This window comes from Pleurodeles waltl, chromosome 4_1, assembly GCF_031143425.1.
Source record: "Pleurodeles waltl isolate 20211129_DDA chromosome 4_1, aPleWal1.hap1.20221129, whole genome shotgun sequence".
Lineage (NCBI taxonomy): Eukaryota > Metazoa > Chordata > Amphibia > Caudata > Salamandridae > Pleurodeles > Pleurodeles waltl.
The window spans coordinates 816,109,399-816,128,198 of NC_090442.1; positions in this window are offsets into that span (position 1 = coordinate 816,109,399).

Sequence of the window (18,800 nt, forward strand, 5' to 3'; positions counted from 1 at the left end):
GTTTGCGAAAGATTCTGGGTAACAGAACCTGGTCAGAGCCCCACATGTCACCCCATCTTGGATTTCCCTAGGTCTCTAGTTTTCAGAAATGCACAGGTTTGGTAGGTTTCCCTAGGTGCCGGCTGAGCTAGAGGCCAAAATCTACAGGTAGGCACTTTGCAAAAAACACCTCTGTTTTCTTCCAAAAATTGTGATATGTCCACGTTGCGTTTTGGGGCATTACCTGTCGCGGGCGCTAGGACTACCCACACAAGTGAGGTATCATTTTTATCGGGAGACTTTGGGGAACGCTGGGTGGAAGGAAATTTGTGGCTCCTCTCTGATTCCAGAACTTTCTGTCACCAAAATGTGAGGAAAATGTGTTTTTTTAGCCAAATATTCAGGTTTGCAAAGGATTCTGGGTAACAGAACCTGGTCAGAGCCCCACAAGTCACCCCATCTTGGATTCCCCTAGGTCTCTAGTTTTCAGAAATGCACAGGTTTGGTAGGTTTCCCTAGGTGCCGGCTGAGCTAGAGGCCAAAATCTACAGGTAGGCACTTTGCAAAAAACACCTCTGTTTTCTTTAAAAAAATGTGATGTGTCCACGTTGCGTTTTGGGGCATTTCCTGTCGCGGGTGCTAGGCCTACCCACACAAGTGAGGTATCATTTTTATCGGGAGACTTGGGGGAATGCTGGGTGGAAGGAAATTTGTGGCTCCTCTCTGATTCCAAAACTTTCTGTCACCAAAATTTGAGGAAAATGTGTTTTTTTTAGCCACATTTTGAGGTTTGCAAAGGATTCTGGGTAACAGAACCTGGTCAGAGCCCCACAAGTCACCCTATCTTGGATTTCCCTAGGTCTCTAGTTTTAAAAAATGCACAGGTTTGGTAGGTTTCCCTAGGTGCCGGCTGAGCTAGAGGCCAAAATCTACAGGTGGGCACTTTGCAAAAAACACCTCTGTTTTCTTTCAAAAAATGTGATGTGTCCACGTTGCGTTTTGGGGCATTTCCTGTTGCAGGCGCTATGCCTACCCACACAAGTGATGTATCATTTTTATCGCAAGACGTGTGGGAACGCTGGGTGGAAGGAAATCTGTGGCTCCTCTCTGATTCCAGAACTTTCTGTTACCAAAATGTGAGGGAAACGTGTTTTTTTAGCCACATTTTGAGGATTGCAAAGGATTCTGGGCAACAGAACCTGGTCAGAGCCCCACAAGGCACCGTATCTTGCATTCCCCTAGGTCTCTAGTTTTCAAAAATGTTCAGGTTTGGTAGGTTTCCTTAGGTGCCGGCTGAGCTAGAGGGCAAAATCTACAGGTGGGCACTTTGCAAAAAACACCTCTGTTTTCTTTAAAAAAATGTGATGTGTCCACGTTGCATTTTGAGGCATTTCCTGTCGCGGGCGCTAGGCCTACCCACACAAGTGAGGTATCATTTTTATCGGAAGACATGTGGGAACGCTGGGTGGAAGGAAATCTGTGGCTCCTCTCTGATTCCAGAACTTTCTATCTCCAAAATGTGAGGAAAACGTGTTTTTTTAGCCACATTTTGAGGTTTGCAAAGGATTCTGGGTAACAGAACCTGGTCAGAGCCCCACAAGTCACCCCATCTTGGATTCCCCTAGGTCTCTAGTTTTCAAAAATGCACAGATTTGGTAGGTTTCCCCAGGTGCTGGCTGAGCTAAAGGCCAAAATCGACAGGTGGGCACTTTGCAAAAAACACCTCTGTTTTCTTTAAAAATATGTGATGTGTCCACTCTGCGTTTTGGGGCATTTCCTGTTACAGGCACTAGGCCTACCCACACAAGTGAGGAATCATTTTTATCGGGAGAATTGGCGGAATGCTGTGTGGAAGGAAATTTGTGGCTCCTCTCTGATTCCAGAACTTTCTGTCACCAAAATGTGAGGAAAACGTGTTTTTTTAGCCACATTTTGAGGTTTGCAAAGGATTCTGGGTAACAGAGCCTGGTTAGAGCCCCACAAGTCACCCCATCTTGGATTTCCCTAGGTCTCTAGTTTTCAGAAATGCACCGGTTTGGTAGGTTTCCCTCGGTGCCGGCTGAGCTCTACAGGCAGGCATTTTGCAAAAAACACCTCTGTTTTCTTTAAAAAAATGTGATATGTCCACATTGCGTTTTGGGGCATTACCTGTCGCGGGCGCTAGGACTACCCACACAAGTGAGGTATCATTTATATTGGGAGACTTTGGGGAACGCTGGGTGGAAGGAAATCTGTGGCTCCTCTCTGATTCCAGAACTTTCTATCTCCAAAATGTGAGTAAAACGTGTTTTTTTAGCCACATTTTGAGGTTTGCAAAGGATTCTGGGTAACAGAACCTGGTCAGAGCCCCACAAGTCACCCCATCTTGGATTCCCCTAGGTCTCTAGTTTTCAAAAATGCACAGATTTGGTAGGTTTCCCTAGGTGCCGGCTGAGCTAAATGCCAAAATCGACAGGTGGGCACTTTGCAAAAAACACCTCTGTTTTCTTTAAAAAAATGTGATGTGTCCACTCTGTGTTTTGGGGCATTTCCTGTTACAGGCGCTAGGCCTACCCACACAAGTGAGGAATCATTTTTATCGGCAGACTTGGGGGAATGCTGGGTGGAAGGAAATTTGTGGCTCCTCTCTGATTCCAGAACTTTCTGTCACCAAAATGTGAGGAAAACTTGTTTTTTTTTGCCACATTTTGAGGTTTGCAAAGGATTCTGGGTAACAGAACCTGGTTAGAGCCCCACAAGGCACCCTATCTTGGATTCCCCTAGGTCTCTAGTTTTCAAAAATGCACAGGTTTGGTAGGTTTCCCTAGGTGCCAGCTGAGCTACAGGCCAAAATCTACAGGTGGGCACTTTGCAAAAAACACCTCTGTTTTCTTTAAAAAACTGTGATGTGTCCACGTTGCATTTTGGGGCATTTCCTGTCGCGGGCGCTAGGCCTACCCAAACAAGTGAGGTATCATTTTTATCGGAAGACTTGTGGGAACGCTGGGTGGAAGGAAATCTGTGGCTCCTTTCTGAGTCCAGAACTTTCTGTCACCAAAATGTGAGGAAAGCGTGTTTTTTTAGCCACATTTTGAGGTTTGCGAAGGATTCTGGGTAACAAACCTGGTCAGAGCCCCACAAGTCACCCCATCTTGGATTTCCCTAGGTCTCTAGTTTTCAGAAATGCACAGGTTTGGTAGGTTTCCCAAGGTGCCGGCTGAGCTAGAGGCCAAAATCTACAGGCAGGCACTTTGCAAAAAACACCTGTGTTTTCTTTAAAAAAATGTGATATGTCCACATTGCGTTTTGGGGCATTGCCTGTCGCGGGCGCTAGGACTACCCACACAAGTGAGGTATCATTTATATCGGGACACTTTGGGGAACGCTGGGTGGAAGGAAATTTGTGGCTCCTCTCTGATTCCAGAACTTTCTGTCACCAAAATGTGAGGAAAACTTGTTTTTTAGCCACATTTTGAGGTTTGCAAAGGATTCTGGTTAAAAGAACCTTGTCAGAGCCCCACAAGTCACCCTATCTTGGATTCCCCTAGGTCTCTATTTTTCAAAAATGTACAGGTTTGGTAGGTTTCCCTAGGTGCCGGCTGAGCTAGAGGCCAAAATCTACAGGTGGGCACTTTGCAAAAAACACCTCTGTTTTCTTTAAAAAAATGTGATGTGTCCATGTTGCATTTTGAGGCATTTCCTGTTGCGGGCGCTAGGCCTACCCACACAAGTGAGGTATCATTTTTATCGGAAGACTTGTGGGAACGCTGGGTGGAAGGAAATCTGTGGCTCCTTTCTGATTCCAGAACTTTCTGTCACCAAAATGTGAGGAAAACGTGTTTTTTTAGCTACATTTTGAGATTTGCAAAAGATTCTGGGTAACAGAACCTGGTCAGAGCCCCACAAGTCACCCCATCTTGGACTTCCCTAGGTCTCTAGTTTTCAGAAATGCACAGGTTTGGTAGGTTTCCCTAGGTGCCGGCTGAGCTAGAGGCCACAATCTACAGATAGGCACTTTGCAAAAAACACCTCTGTTTTCTTTAAAAAATTGTGATATGTCCACGTTGCGTTTTGGGGCATTACCTGTCGCGGGCGCTAGGACTACCCACACAAGTGAGGTATCATTTTTATCGGGAGACTTTGGGGAACGCTGGGTGGAAGGAAATTTGTGGCTCCTCTCTGATTCCAGAACTTTCTGTCACCAAAATGTGAGGAAAATGTGTGTTTTTTAGCCAAATATTGAGGTTTGCAAAGGATTCTGGGTAACAGAACCTGGTCAGAGCCCCACAAGTCACCCCATCTTGGATTCCCCTAGGTCTCTAGTTTTCAGAAATGCACAGGTTTGGTAGGTTTCCCTAGGTGCCGGCTGAGCTAGAGGCCAAAATCTACAGGTAGGCACTTTGCAAAAAACACCTCTGTTTTCTTTTAAAAAATGTGATGTGTCCACGTTGCGTTTTGGGGCATTTCCTGTCGCGGGCGCTAGGCCTACCCACACAAGTGAGGTATCATTTTTATCGGGAGACTTGGGGGAATGCTGGGTGGAAGGAAATTTGTGGCTCCTTTCTGATTCCAGAACTTTCTGTCACCAAAATTTGAGGAAAATGTGTTTTTTTTAGCCACATTTTGAGGTTTGCAAAGGATTCTGGGTAACAGAACCTGGTCAGAGCCCCACAAATCACCCTATCTTGGATTTCCCTAGGTCTCTAGTTTAAAAAAATGCACAGGTTTGGTAGGTTTCCCTAGGTGCCGGCTGAGCTAGAGGCCAAAATCTACAGGTGGGCACTTTGCAAAAAACACCTCTGTTTTCTTTCAAAAAATGTGATGTGTCTACGTTGCGTTTTGGGGCATTTCCTGTTGCAGGCGCTATGCCTACCCACACAAGTGATGTATCATTTTTATCGGAAGACGTGTGGGAACGTTGGGTGGAAGGAAATCTGTGGCTCCTCTCTGATTCCAGAACTTTCTGTCACCAAAATGTGAGGAAAACGTGTTTTTTTAGCCACATTTTGAGGATTGCAAAAGGATTCTGGGTAACAGAACCTAGTCAGAGCCCCACAAGGCACCGTATCTTGCATTCCCCTAGGTCTCTAGTTTTCAAAAATGCACAGGTTTGGTAGGTTTCCTTAGGTGCCGGCTGAGCTAGAGGGCAAAATCTACAGGTGGGCACTTTGCAAAAAACACCTCTGTTTTCTTTAAAAAAATGTGATGTGTCCACGTTGCATTTTGAGGCATTTCCTGTCGCGGGCGCTAGGCCTACCCACACAAGTGAGGTATAATTTTTATCGGAAGACTTGTGGGAACGCTGGGTGGAAGGAAATCTGTGGCTCCTCTCTCATTCCAGAACTTTCTATCTCCAAAATGTGAGGAAAACGTGTTTTTTTAGCCACATTTTGAGGTTTGCAAAGGATTCTGGGTAACAGAACCTGGTCAGAGCCCCACAAGTCACCCCATCTTGGATTCCCCTAGGTCTCTAATTTTAAAAAATGCACAGATTTGGTAGGTTTCCCTAGGTGCCGGCTGAGCTAAAGGCCAAAATCGACAGGTGGGCACTTTGCAAAAAATACCTCTGTTTTCTTTACAAAAATGTGATGTGTCCACTCTGCGTTTTGGGGCATTTCCTGTTACAGGCGCTAGGCCTACCCACACAAGTGAGGAATCATTTTTATCGGGAGATTTGGGGGAATGCTGTGTGGAAGGAAATTTGTGGCTCCTCTCTGATTCCAGAACTTTCTATCACCAAAATGTGAGGAAAACGTGTTTTTTTAGCCACATTTTGAGGTTTGCAAAGGATTCTGGGTAACAGAACCTGGTTAGAGCCCCACAAGTCACCCCATCTTGGATTTCCCTAGGTCTCTAGTTTTCAGAAATGCACAGGTTTGGTAGGTTTCCCTCGGTGCCGGCTGAGCTCTACAGGCAGGCACTTTGCAAAAAACACCTCTGTTTTCTTTCAAAAAATGTGATATGTCCACATTGCGTTTTGGGGCATTACCTGTCGCGGGCGCTAGGACTACCCACACAAGTGAGGTATCATTTATATTGGGAGACTTTGGGAAACGCTGGGTGGAAGGAAATCTGTGGCTCCTCTCTGATTCCAGAACTTTCTATCTCCAAAATGTGAGGAAAACGTGTTTTTTTAGCCACATTTTGAGGTTTGCAAAGGATTCGGGGTAACAGAACCTGGTCAGAGCCCCACAAGTCACCCCATCTTGGATTCCCCTAGGTCTCTAGTTTTCAAAAATGCACAGATTTGGTAGGTTTCCCTAGGTGCCGGCTGAGCTAAAGGCCAAAATCGACAGGTGGGCACTTTGCAAAAAACACCTCTGTTTTCTTTAAAAAAATGTGATGTGTCCACTCTGCGTTTTGGGGCATTTCCTGTTACAGGCGCTAGGCCTACCCACACAAGTGAGGAATCATTTTTATCGGGAGACTTGGGGGAATGCTGGGTGGAAGGAAATTTGTGGCTCCTCTCTGATTCCAGAACTTTCTGTCACCAAAATGTGAGGAAAACGTGATTTTTTTCCCCACATTTTGAGGTTTGCAAAGGATTCTGGGTAACAGAACCTGGTTAGAGCCCCACAAGGCACCCTATCTTGGATTCCCCTAGGTTTCTAGTTTTCAAAAATGCACAGGTTTGGTAGGTTTCCCTAGGTGCCAGCTGAGCTAGAGGCCAAAATCTACAGGTGGGCACTTTGCAAAAAACACCTCTGTTTTCTTTAAAAAACTGTGATGTGTCCACGTTGCATTTTGGGGCATTTCCTGTCGCGGGCGCTAGGCCTACCCAAACAAGTGAGGTATCATTTTTATCGGAAGACTTATGGGAACGCTGGGTGGAAGGAAATCTGTGGCTCCTTTCTGAGTCCAGAACTTTCTGTCACCAAAATGTGAGGAAAACTTGTTTTTTTAGCCACATTTTGAGGTTTGCGAAGGATTCTGGGTAACAGAACCTGGTCAGAGCCCCACAAGTCACCCCATCTTGGATTTCCCTAGGTCTCTAGTTTTCAGAAATGCACAGGTTTGGTAGGTTTCCCAAGGTGCCAGCTGAGCTAGAGGCCAAAATCTACAGGCAGGCACTTTGCAAAAAACACCTCTGTTTTCTTTAAAAAAATGTGATATGTCCACATTGCGTTTTGGGGCATTACCTGTCGCGGGCGCTAGGACTACCCACACAAGTGAGGTATCATTTATATCGGGAGACTTTGGGGAACGCTGGGTGGAAGGACGTTTGTGCCTCCTCTCTGATTCCAGAACTTTCTGTCACCAAAATGTGAGGAAAACGTGTTTTTTTAGCCACATTTTGAGGTTTGCAAAGGATTCTGGGTAACAGAACCTGGTCAGAGCCCCACAAGTCACCCCATCTTGGATTCCCCTAGGTCTCTAGTTTTCAAAAATGCACAGGTTTGCCAGGTTTTCCTAGGTGCCGGCTGAGCTAGAGGCCAAAATCTACAGGTGGGCACTTTGCAAAAAACACCTCTGTTTTCTTTCAAAAAATGTAATGTGTCCACGTTGTGTTTTGGGGAATTTCCTGTCACGGGCGCTAGGCCTACCCACACAAGTGAGGTATCATTTTTATCGGGAAACTTGGGGGAACGCTGGGTGGAAGGAAATTTGTGGCTCCTCTCTGATTCCAGAACTTTCTGTCACAAAAATTTGAGGAAAATGTGTTTTTTTTAGCCACATTTTGAAGTTTGCAAAGGATTCTGGTTAACAGGACCTGGTCAGAGCCCCACAAGTCACCCTATCTTCGATTTCCCTAGGTCTCTAGTTTTAAAAAATGCACAGGTTTGGTAGGTTTCCCTAGGTGCCGGCTGAGCCTGAGGCCAAAATCTACAGGTGGGCACTTTGCAAAAAACACCTCTGTTTTCTTTCAAAAAATGTGATGTGTCCACGTTGCACTTTGGGGCATTTCCTGTCTCGGGCGCTAGGCCTACCCACACAAGTGAGGTATCATTTTTATCGGAAGACTCGTGGGAACGCTGGGTGGAAGGAAATCTGTGGCTCCTCTCTGATTCCAGAACTTTCTGTCACCAAAATGTGAGGAAAACGTGTTTTTTTACCACATTTTAAGGTTTGCGAAGGATTCTGGGTAACAGAACCTGGTCAGAGCCCCACAAGTCACCCCATCTTGGATTCCCCTAGGTCTCTAGTTTTCAAAAATGCACAGGTTTGCCAGGTTTTCCTAGGTGCCGGCTGAGCTAGAGGCCAAAATCTACAGGTAGGCACTTTGCAAAAAACACCTCTGTTTTCTTTCAAAAAATGTGATGTGTCCACGTTGCGTTTTGGGGCATTTCCTGTCACGGGCGCTAGGCCTACCCACACAAGTGAGGTATAATTTTTATCGGGAGACTTGGGGGAATGCTGGGTGGAAGGAAATTTGTGGCTCCTCTCTAATTCCAGAACTTTCTGTCACCAAAATTTGAGGAAAATTTGTTTTTTTTAGCCACATTTTGAGGTTTGCAAAGGATTCTGGTTAACAGAACCTGGTCAGAGCCCCACAAGTCACCCTATCTTCGATTTCCCTAGGTCTCTAGTTTTAAAAAATGCACAGGTTTGGTAGGTTTCCCTAGGTGCCGGCTGAGCCTGAGGCCAACATCTACAGGTGGGCACTTTGCAAAAAACACCTCTGTTTTCTTTAAAAAAATGTGATGTGTCCACGTTGCACTTTGGGGCATTTCCTGTCCAGGGCGCTAGGCCTACCCACACAAGTGAGGTATCATTTTTATCGGAAGACTCGTGGGAACGCTGGGTGGAAGGAAATCTGTGGCTCCTCTCTGATTCCAGAACTTTCTGTCACCAAAATCTGAGGAAAACGTGTTTTTTTAGCCACATTTTGAGGTTTGCAAAGGATTCTGGGTTTCAGAACCTGGTCAGAGCCCCACAAGTCACCCTATCTTGGATTCCCCTAGGTCTGTAGTTTTCAAAAATGCACAGGTTTGGTAGGTTTTCCTAGGTGCCGGCTGAGCTAGAGGCCAAAATCTACAGGTAGGCACTTTGCAAAAAACACCTCTGTTTTCTTTCAAAAAATGTGATGTGTCCACGTTGCGTTTTGGGGCATTTCCTGTTGCAGGCGCTAGGCCTACCCACACAAGTGATGTATAATTTTTATCTGGAGACTGAGGGGAATGCTGTGTGGAAGGAAATTTGTGGCTCCTCTCGGGTTCCAGAACTTTCTGTCACCAAAATGTGAGGAAAACGTGTTTTTTTAGCCACATTTTGAGGTTTGCAAAGGATTCTGGGTAAAAGAACCTGGTCAGAGCCCCACAAGTCACCCTATCTTGGATTCCCCTAGGTCTCTAGTTTTCAAAAATGCACAGGTTTGGTAGGTTTCCCTAGGTGCCGGCTGAGATAAAGGCCAAAATCTACAGGTGGGCACTTTGCAAAAAACACCTCTGTTTTCTTTCAAAAAATGTGATGTGTCGCGCTGCGTTTTTAGACATTTCCTGTTGCAGGCGCTAGGCCTACCCACACAAGTGAGGAATCATATTTATCGGGAGACTTGGGGGAATGCTGGGTGGAAGGAAACTTGTGGTTCCTCTCTGATTCCAGAACTTTCTGTCACCAAAATGTGAGGAAAACGTGTTTTTTTAGCCACATTTTGAGGTTTGCAAAGGATTCTGGGTAACAGAACCTGGTCAGAGCCCCACAAGGCACCCTATCTTGGATTCCCCTAGGTCTCTAGTTTTCAAAAATGCACAGGTTTGCCAGGTTTCCCTAGGTGCCGGCTGAGCTAGAGGCCAAAATCTACAGGTAGGCACTTTGCAAAAAACACCTCTGTTTTCTTTCAAAAAATGTGATGTGTCCACGTTGTGTTTTGGGGCATTTCCTGTCACGGGCGCTAGGCCTACCCACACAAGTGAGGTATCATTTTTATCGGGAGACTTGGGGGAACGCTGGGTGGAAGGAAATTTGTGGCTCCTCTCTGATTCCAGAACTTTCTGTCACCAAAATTTGAGGAAAATTTGTTTTTTTTAGCCACATTTTGAGGTTTGCAAAGGATTCTGGGTAACAGAACCTGATCAGAGCCCCACAAGTCACCCTATCTTGGATTTCCCTAGGTCTCTAGTTTTTAAAAATGCACAGGTTTGGTAGGTTTCCCTAGGTGCCGGCTGAGCTAGAGGCCAAAATCTACAGGTGGGCACTTTGCAAAAAAAACCTCTGTTTTCTTTAAAAAAATGTGATGTGTCCATGTTGCATTTTGAGGCATTTCCTGTTGCGGGCGCTAGGCCTACCCACACAAGTGAGGTATCATTTTTATCGGGAGACTTGGGGGAACGCTGGGTGGAAGGAAATTTGTGGCTCCTCTCTGATTCCAGAACTTTCTGTCACCAAAATTTGAGGAAAATGTGTTTTTTTTAGCCACATTTTGAGGTTTGCAAAGGATTCTGGGTAACAGAACCTGGTCAGAGCCCCACAAGTCACCCCATCTTGTATTCCCCTAGGTCTCTAGTTTTCAGAAATGCACAGGTTTGGTAGGTTTCCCTAGGTGCCGGCTGAGCTAGAGGCCAAAATCTACAGGTAGGCACTTTGCAAAAAACACCTCTGTTTTCTTTAAAAAAATGTGATGTGTCCACGTTGCGTTTTGGGGCATTTCCTGTCGCGGGCGCTAGGCCTACCCACACAAGTGAGGTATCATTTTTATCGGGAGACTTGGGGGAATGCTGGGTGGAAGGAAATTTGTGGCTCCTCTCTGATTCCAGAACTTTCTGTCACCAAAATGTGAGGAAAACGTGTTTTTTTAGCCACATTTTGAGGTTTGCAAAGGATTCTGGGTAACAGAACCTGGTCAGAGCCCCACAAGGCACCGTATCTTGCATTCCCCTTGGTCTCTAGTTTTCAAAAATGCAAAGGTTTGGTAGGTTTCCTTAGGTGCCGACTGAGCTAGAGGGCAAAATCTACAGGTGGGCACTTTGCAAAAAACACCTCTGTTTTCTTTAAAAAAAATGTGATGTGTCCACGTTGCATTTTGAGGCATTTCCTGTCGCGGGCGCTAGGCCTACCCACACAAGTGAGGTATCATTTTTATCGGAAGACTTGTGGGAACGCTGGGTGGAAGGAAATCTGTGGCTCCTCTCTGATTCCAGAACTTTCTATCTCCAAAATGTGAGGAAAACGTGATTTTTTAGCCACATTTTGAGGTTTGCAAAGGATTCTGGGTAACAGAACCTGGTCAGAGCCCCACAAGTCACCCCATCTTGGATTCCCCTAGGTCTCTAGTTTTCAAAAATGCAGAGATTTGGTAGGTTTCCCTAGGTGCCGGCTGAGCTAAAGACCAAAATCGACAGGTGGGCACTTTGCAAAAAACACCTCTGTTTTCTTTCAAAAAATGTGATGTGTCCACTCTGCGTTTTGGGGCATTTCCTGTTACAGGCGCTAGTCCTACCCACACAAGTGAGGAATCATTTTTATCGGGAGATTTGGTGGAATGCTGTGTGGAAGGAAATTTGTGGCTCCTCTCTGATTCCAGAACTTTCTGTCACCAAAATGTGAGGAAAACGTGTTTTTTTAGCCACATTTTGAGGGTTGCAAAGGATTCTGGGTAACAGAACCTGGTTAGAGCCCCACAAGTCACCCCATCTTGGATTTCCCTAGGTCTCTAGTTTTCAGAAATGCACAGGTTTGGTAGGTTTCCCTCGGTGCCGGCTGAGCTCTACAGGCAGGCACTTTGCAAAAAACACCTCTGTTTTCTTTCAAAAATTGTGATATGTCCACGTTGCGTTTTGGGGCATTACCTGTCGCGGGTGCTAGGACTACCCACACAAGTGAGGTATCATTTTTATCGGGAGACTTTGGGGAATGCTGGGTGGAAGGAAATTTGTGGCTCCTCTCTGATTCCAGAACTTTCTGTCACCAAAATTTGAGGAAAATGTGTTTTTTTTAGCCACATTTTGAGGTTTGCAAAGGATTCTGGGTAACAGAACCTGGTCAGAGCCCCACAAGTCACCCTATCTTGGATTTCCCTAGGTCTCTAGTTTTAAAAAATGCACAGGTTTGGTAGGTTTCCCTAGGTGCCGGCTGAGCTAGAGGCCAAAATCTACAGGTGGGCACTTTGCAAAAAACACCTCTGTTTTCTTTCAAAAAATGTGATGTGTCCACGTTGCGTTTTGGGGCATTTCCTGTTGCAGGCGCTATGCCTACCCACACAAGTGATGTATCATTTTTATCGCAAGACGTGTGGGAACGCTGGGTGGAAGGAAATCTGTGGCTCCTCTCTGATTCCAGAACTTTCTGTCACCAAAATGTGAGGAAAACGTGTTTTTTTAGCCACATTTTGAGGTTTGCAAAGGATTCTGGGTAACAGAACGTGGTCAGAGCCCCACAAGGCACCGTATCTTGCATTCCCCTTGGTCTCTAGTTTTAAAAAATGCACAGTTTTGGTAGGTTTCCTAAGGTGCCGGCTGAGCTAGAGGGCAAAATCTACAGGTGCGCACTTTGCAAAAAACACCTCTGTTTTCTTTAAAAAAAATGTGATGTGTCCACTTTGCATTTTGAGGCATTTCCTGTCGCGGGCGCTAGGCCTACCCACACAAGTGAGGTATCATTTTTATCGGAAGACTTGTGGGAACGCTGGGTGGAAGGAAATCTGTGGCTCCTCTCTGATTCCAGAACTTTCTATCTCCAAAATGTGAGGAAAACGTGTTTTTTTAGCCACATTTTGAGGTTTGCAAAGGATTCTGGGTAACAGACCCTGGTCAGAGCCCCACAAGTCACCCCATCTTGGATTCCCCTAGGTCTCTAGTTTTCAAAAATGCACAGATTTGGTATGTTTCCCTAGGTGCCGGCTGAGCTAAAGGCCAAAATCTACAGGTGGGCACTTTGCAAAAAAAAACTCTGTTTTCTTTAAAAAAATGTGATGTCTCCATGTTGCATTTTGAGGCATTTCCTGTTGCGGGCGCTAGGCCTACCCACACAAGTGAGGTATCATTTTTATCGGAAGACTTGTGGGAACGCTGGGTGGAAGGAAATCTGTGGCTCCTCTCTGATTCCAGAACTTTCTATCTCCAAAATGTGAGGAAAACGTGTTTTTTTAGCCACATTTTGAGGTTTGCAAAGGATTCTGGGTAACAGAACCTGGTCAGAGCCCCACAAGTCACCCTATCTTGGATTTCCCTAGGTCTCTAGTTTTAAAAAATGCACAGGTTTGGTAGGTTTCCCTAGGTGCCGGCTGAGCTAGAGGGCAAAATCTACAGGTGGGCACTTTGCAAAAAACACCTCTGTTTTCTTTAAAAAAAATGTGATGTGTCCACGTTGCATTTTGAGGCATTTCCTGTCACGGGCGCTAGGCCTACCCACACAAGTGAGGTATCATTTTTATCGGAAGACTTGTGGGAACGCTGGGTGGAAGGAAATCTGTGGCTCCTCTCTGATTCCAGAACTTTCTATCTCCAAAATGTGAGGAAAACGTGTTTTTTTAGCCACATTTTGAGGTTTGCAAAGGATTCTGGGTAACAGAACCTGGTCAGAGCCCCACAAGTCACCCCATCTTGGATTCCCCTAGGTCTCTAGTTTTCAAAAATGCACAGATTTGGTAGGTTTCCCTAGGTGCCGGCTGAGCTAAAGACCAAAATCGACAGGTGGGCACTTTGCAAAAAACACCTCTGTTTTCTTTCAAAAAATGTGATGTGTCCACTCTGCGTTTTGGGGCATTTCCTGTTACAGGCGCTAGTCCTACCCACACAAGTGAGGAATCATTTTTATCGGGAGATTTGGCGGAATGCTTTGTGGAAGCAAATTTGTGGCTCCTCTCTGATTCCAGAACTTTCTGTCACCAAAATGTGAGGAAAATGTGTTTTTTTAGCCACATTTTGAGGTTTGCAAAGGATTCTGGGTAACAGAACCTGGTTAGAGCCCCACAAGTCACCCCATCTTGGATTTCCCTAGGTCTCTAGTTTTCAGAAATGCACAGGTTTGGTAGGTTTCCCTCGGTGCTGGCTGAGCTCTACAGGCAGGCACTTTGCAAAAAACACCTCTGTTTTCTTTCAAAAATTGTGATATGTCCACGTTGCGTTTTGGGGCATTACCTGTCGCGGGCGCTAGGACTACCCACACAAGTGAGGTATCATTTTTATCGGGAGACTTTGGGGAATGCTGGGTGGAAGGAAATTTGTGGCTCCTCTCTGATTCCAGAACTTTCTGTCACCAAAATTTGAGGAAAATGTGTTTTTTTTAGCCACATTTTGAGGTTTGCAAAGGATTCTGGGTAACAGAACCTGGTCAGAGCCCCACAAGTCACCCTATCTTGGATTTCCCTAGGTCTCTAGTTTTAAAAAATGCACAGGTTTGGTAGGTTTCCCCAGGTGCCGGCTGAGCTAGAGGCCAAAATCTACATGTGGGCACTTTGCAAAAAACACCTCTGTTTTCTTTAAAAAAATGTGATGTGTCCACGTTGCGTTTTGGGGCATTTCCTGTTGCAGGCGCTATGCCTACCCACACAAGTGATGTATCATTTTTATCGCAAGACGTGTGGGAACGCTGGGTGGAAGGAAATCTGTGGCTCCTCTCTGATTCCAGAACTTTCTGTCACCAAAATGTGAGGAAAACGTGTTTTTTTAGCCACATTTTGAGGTTTGCAAAGGATTCTGGGTAACAGAACCTGGTCAGAGCCCCACAAGGCACCGTATCCTGCATTCCCCTTGGTCTCTAGTTTTAAAAAATGCACAGGTTTAGTAGGTTTCCTAAGGTGCCGGCTGAGCTAGAGGGCAAAATCTAAAGGTGGGCACTTTGCAAAAAACACCTCTGTTTTCTTTAAAAAAAATGTGATGTGTCCACTTTGCATTTTGAGGCATTTCCTGTCGCGGGCGCTAGGCCTACCCACACAAGTGAGGTATCATTTTTATCGGAAGACTTGGGGGAACGCTGAGTGGAAGGAAATCTGTGGCTCCTCTCTGATTCCAGAAATTTCTATCTCCAAAATGTGAGGAAAACGTGTTTTTTTAGCCACATTTTGAGGTTTGCAAAGGATTCTGGGTAACAGAACCTGGTCAGAGCCCCACAAGTCACCCCATCTTGGATTCCCCTAGGTCTCTAGTTTTCAAAAATGCACAGATTTGGTAGGTTTCCCTAGGTGCCGGCTGAGCTAAAGGCCAAAATCGACAGGTGGGCACTTTGCAAAAAACACCTCTGTTTTCTTTTAAAAAATGTGATGTGTCCACTCTGCGTTTTGGGGCATTTCCTGTTACAGGCGCTAGGCCTACCCACACAAGTGAGGAATCATTTTTATCGGGAGATTTGGCGGAATGCTGTGTGGAAGGAAATTTGTGGCTCCTCTCTGATTCCAGAACTTTCTGTCACCAAAATGTGAGGAAAACGTGTTTTTTTAGCCACATTTTGAGGTTTGCAAAGGATTCTCGGTAGCAGAACCTGGTTAGAGCCCCACAAGTCACCCCATCTTGGATTTCCCTAGGTCTCTAGTTTTCAGAAATGCACAGGTTTGGTAGGTTTCCCTCGGTGCCGGCTGAGCTCTACAGGCAGGCACTTTGCAAAAAACACCTCTGTTTTCTTTCAAAAAATGTGATATGTCCACATTGCGTTTTGGGGCATTACCTGTCGCGGGCGCTAGGACTACCCACACAAGTGAGGTATCATTTATATTGGGAGACTTTGGGGAACGCTGGGTGGAAGAAAATCTGTGGCTCCTCTCTGATTCCAGAACTTTCTATCTCCAAAATGTGAGGAAAACGTGTTTTTTTAGCCACATTTTGAGGTTTGCAAAGGATTCTGGGTAACAGAACCTGGTCAGAGCCCCACAAGTCACCCCATCTTGGATTCCCCTAGGTCTCTAGTTTTCAAAAATGCACAGATTTGGTAGGTTTCCCTAGGTGCCGGCTGAGCTAAATGCCAAAATCGTCAGGTGGGCACTTTGCAAAAAACACCTCTGTTTTCTTTAAAAAAATGTGATGTGTCCACTCTGCGTTTTGGGGCATTTCCTGTTACAGGCGCTAGTCCTACCCACACAAGTGAGGAATCATTTTTATCGGGAGACTTGGGGGAATGCTGGGTGGAAGGAAATTTGTGGCTCCTCTCTGATTACAGAACTTTCTGTCACCAAAATTTGAGGAAAATGTGTTTTTTTTAGCCACATTTTGAGGTTTGCAAAGGATTCTGGGTAACAGAACCTGGTCAGAGCCCCACAAGTCACCCTATCTTGGATTTCCCTAGGTCTCTAGTTTTAAAAAATGCACAGGTTTGGTAGGTTTCCCCAGGTGCCGGCTGAGCTAGAGGCCAAAATCTACATGTGGGCACTTTGCAAAAAACATCTCTGTTTTCTTTAAAAAAATGTGATGTGTCCACGTTGCGTTTTGGGGCATTTCCTGTTGCAGGCGCTATGCCTACCCACACAAGTGATGTATCATTTTTATCGCAAGACGTGTGGGAACGCTGGGTGGAAGGAAATCTGTGGCTCCTCTCTGATTCCAGAACTTTCTGTCACCAAAATGTGAGGAAAACGTGTTTTTTTAGCCACATTTTGAGGTTTGCAAAGGATTCTGGGTAACAGAACCTGGTCAGAGCCCCACAAGGCACCGTATCCTGCATTCCCCTTGGTCTCTAGTTTTAAAAAATGCACAGGTTTAGTAGGTTTCCTAAGGTGCCGGCTGAGCTAGAGGGCAAAATCTAAAGGTGGGCACTTTGCAAAAAACACCTCTGTTTTCTTTAAAAAAAATGTGATGTGTCCACTTTGCATTTTGAGGCATTTCCTGTCGCGGGCGCTAGGCCTACCCACACAAGTGAGGTATCATTTTTATCGGAAGACTTGGGGGAACGCTGAGTGGAAGGAAATCTGTGGCTCCTCTCTGATTCCAGAAATTTCTATCTCCAAAATGTGAGGAAAACGTGTTTTTTTAGCCACATTTTGAGGTTTGCAAAGGATTCTGGGTAACAGAACCTGGTCAGAGCCCCACAAGTCACCCCATCTTGGATTCCCCTAGGTCTCTAGTTTTCAAAAATGCACAGATTTGGTAGGTTTCCCTAGGTGCCGGCTGAGCTAAAGGCCAAAATCGACAGGTGGGCACTTTGCAAAAAACACCTCTGTTTTCTTTTAAAAAATGTGATGTGTCCACTCTGCGTTTTGGGGCATTTCCTGTTACAGGCGCTAGGCCTACCCACACAAGTGAGGAATCATTTTTATCGGGAGATTTGGCGGAATGCTGTGTGGAAGGAAATTTGTGGCTCCTCTCTGATTCCAGAACTTTCTGTCACCAAAATGTGAGGAAAACGTGTTTTTTTAGCCACATTTTGAGGTTTGCAAAGGATTCTCGGTAGCAGAACCTGGTTAGAGCCCCACAAGTCACCCCATCTTGGATTTCCCTAGGTCTCTAGTTTTCAGAAATGCACAGGTTTGGTAGGTTTCCCTCGGTGCCGGCTGAGCTCTACAGGCAGGCACTTTGCAAAAAACACCTCTGTTTTCTTTCAAAAAATGTGATATGTCCACATTGCGTTTTGGGGCATTACCTGTCGCGGGCGCTAGGACTACCCACACAAGTGAGGTATCATTTATATTGGGAGACTTTGGGGAACGCTGGGTGGAAGAAAATCTGTGGCTCCTCTCTGATTCCAGAACTTTCTATCTCCAAAATGTGAGGAAAACGTGTTTTTTTAGCCACATTTTGAGGTTTGCAAAGGATTCTGGGTAACAGAACCTGGTCAGAGCCCCACAAGTCACCCCATCTTGGATTCCCCTAGGTCTCTAGTTTTCAAAAATGCACAGATTTGGTAGGTTTCCCTAGGTGCCGGCTGAGCTAAATGCCAAAATCGTCAGGTGGGCACTTTGCAAAAAACACCTCTGTTTTCTTTAAAAAAATGTGATGTGTCCACTCTGCGTTTTGGGGCATTTCCTGTTACAGGCGCTAGGCCTACCCACACAAGTGAGGAATCATTTTTATCGGGAGACTTGGGGGAATGCTGGGTGGAAGGAAATTTGTGGCTCCTCTCTGATTACAGAACTTTCTGTCACCAAAATGTGAGGAAAACTTGTTTTTTTTTGCCACATTTTGAGGTTTGCAAAGGATTCTGGGTAACAGAACCTGGTTAGAGCCCCACAAGGCACCCTATCTTGGATTCCGCTAGGTCTCTAGTTTTCAAAAATGCACAGGTTTGGTAGGTTTCCCTAAGTGCCGGCTGAGCTAGAGGCCAAAATCTACAGGTGGGCACTTTGCAAAAAACACCTCTGTTTTCTTTAAAAAACTGTGATGTGTCCTCGTTGCATTTTGGGGCATTTCCTGTCGCGGGCGCTAGGCCTACCCAAACAAGTGAGGTATCATTTTTATCGGAAGACTTGTGGGAACGCTGGGTGGAAGGAAATCTGTGGCTCCTTTCTGAGTCCAGAACTTTCTGTCACCAAAATGTGAGGAAAACGTGTTTTTTTAGCCACATTTTGAGGTTTGCGAAGGATTCTGGGTAACAGAACCTGGTTAGAGCCCCACAAGTCACCCCATCTTGGATTTCCCTAGGTCTCTAGTTTTCAGAAATGCACAGGTTTGGTAGGTTTCCCAAGGTGCCGGCTGAGCTAGAGGCCAAAATCAACAGGCAGGCACTTTGCAAAAAACACCTCTGTTTTCTTTAAAAAAAATTGATATGTCCACATTGCGTTTTGGGGCATTGCCTGTCGCGGGCGCTAGGACTACCCACACAAGTGAGGTATCATTTATATCGGGAGACTTTGGGGAACGCTGGGTGGAAGGAAATTTGTGGCTCCTCTCTGATTCCAGAACTTTCTGTCACCAAAATGTGAGGAAAACGTGTTTTTTTAGCCACATTTTGAGGTTTGCAAAGGATTCTGGTTAAAAGAACCTGGTCAGAGCCCCACAAGTCACCCTATCTTGGATTCCCCTAGGTCTCTATTTTTCAAAAAT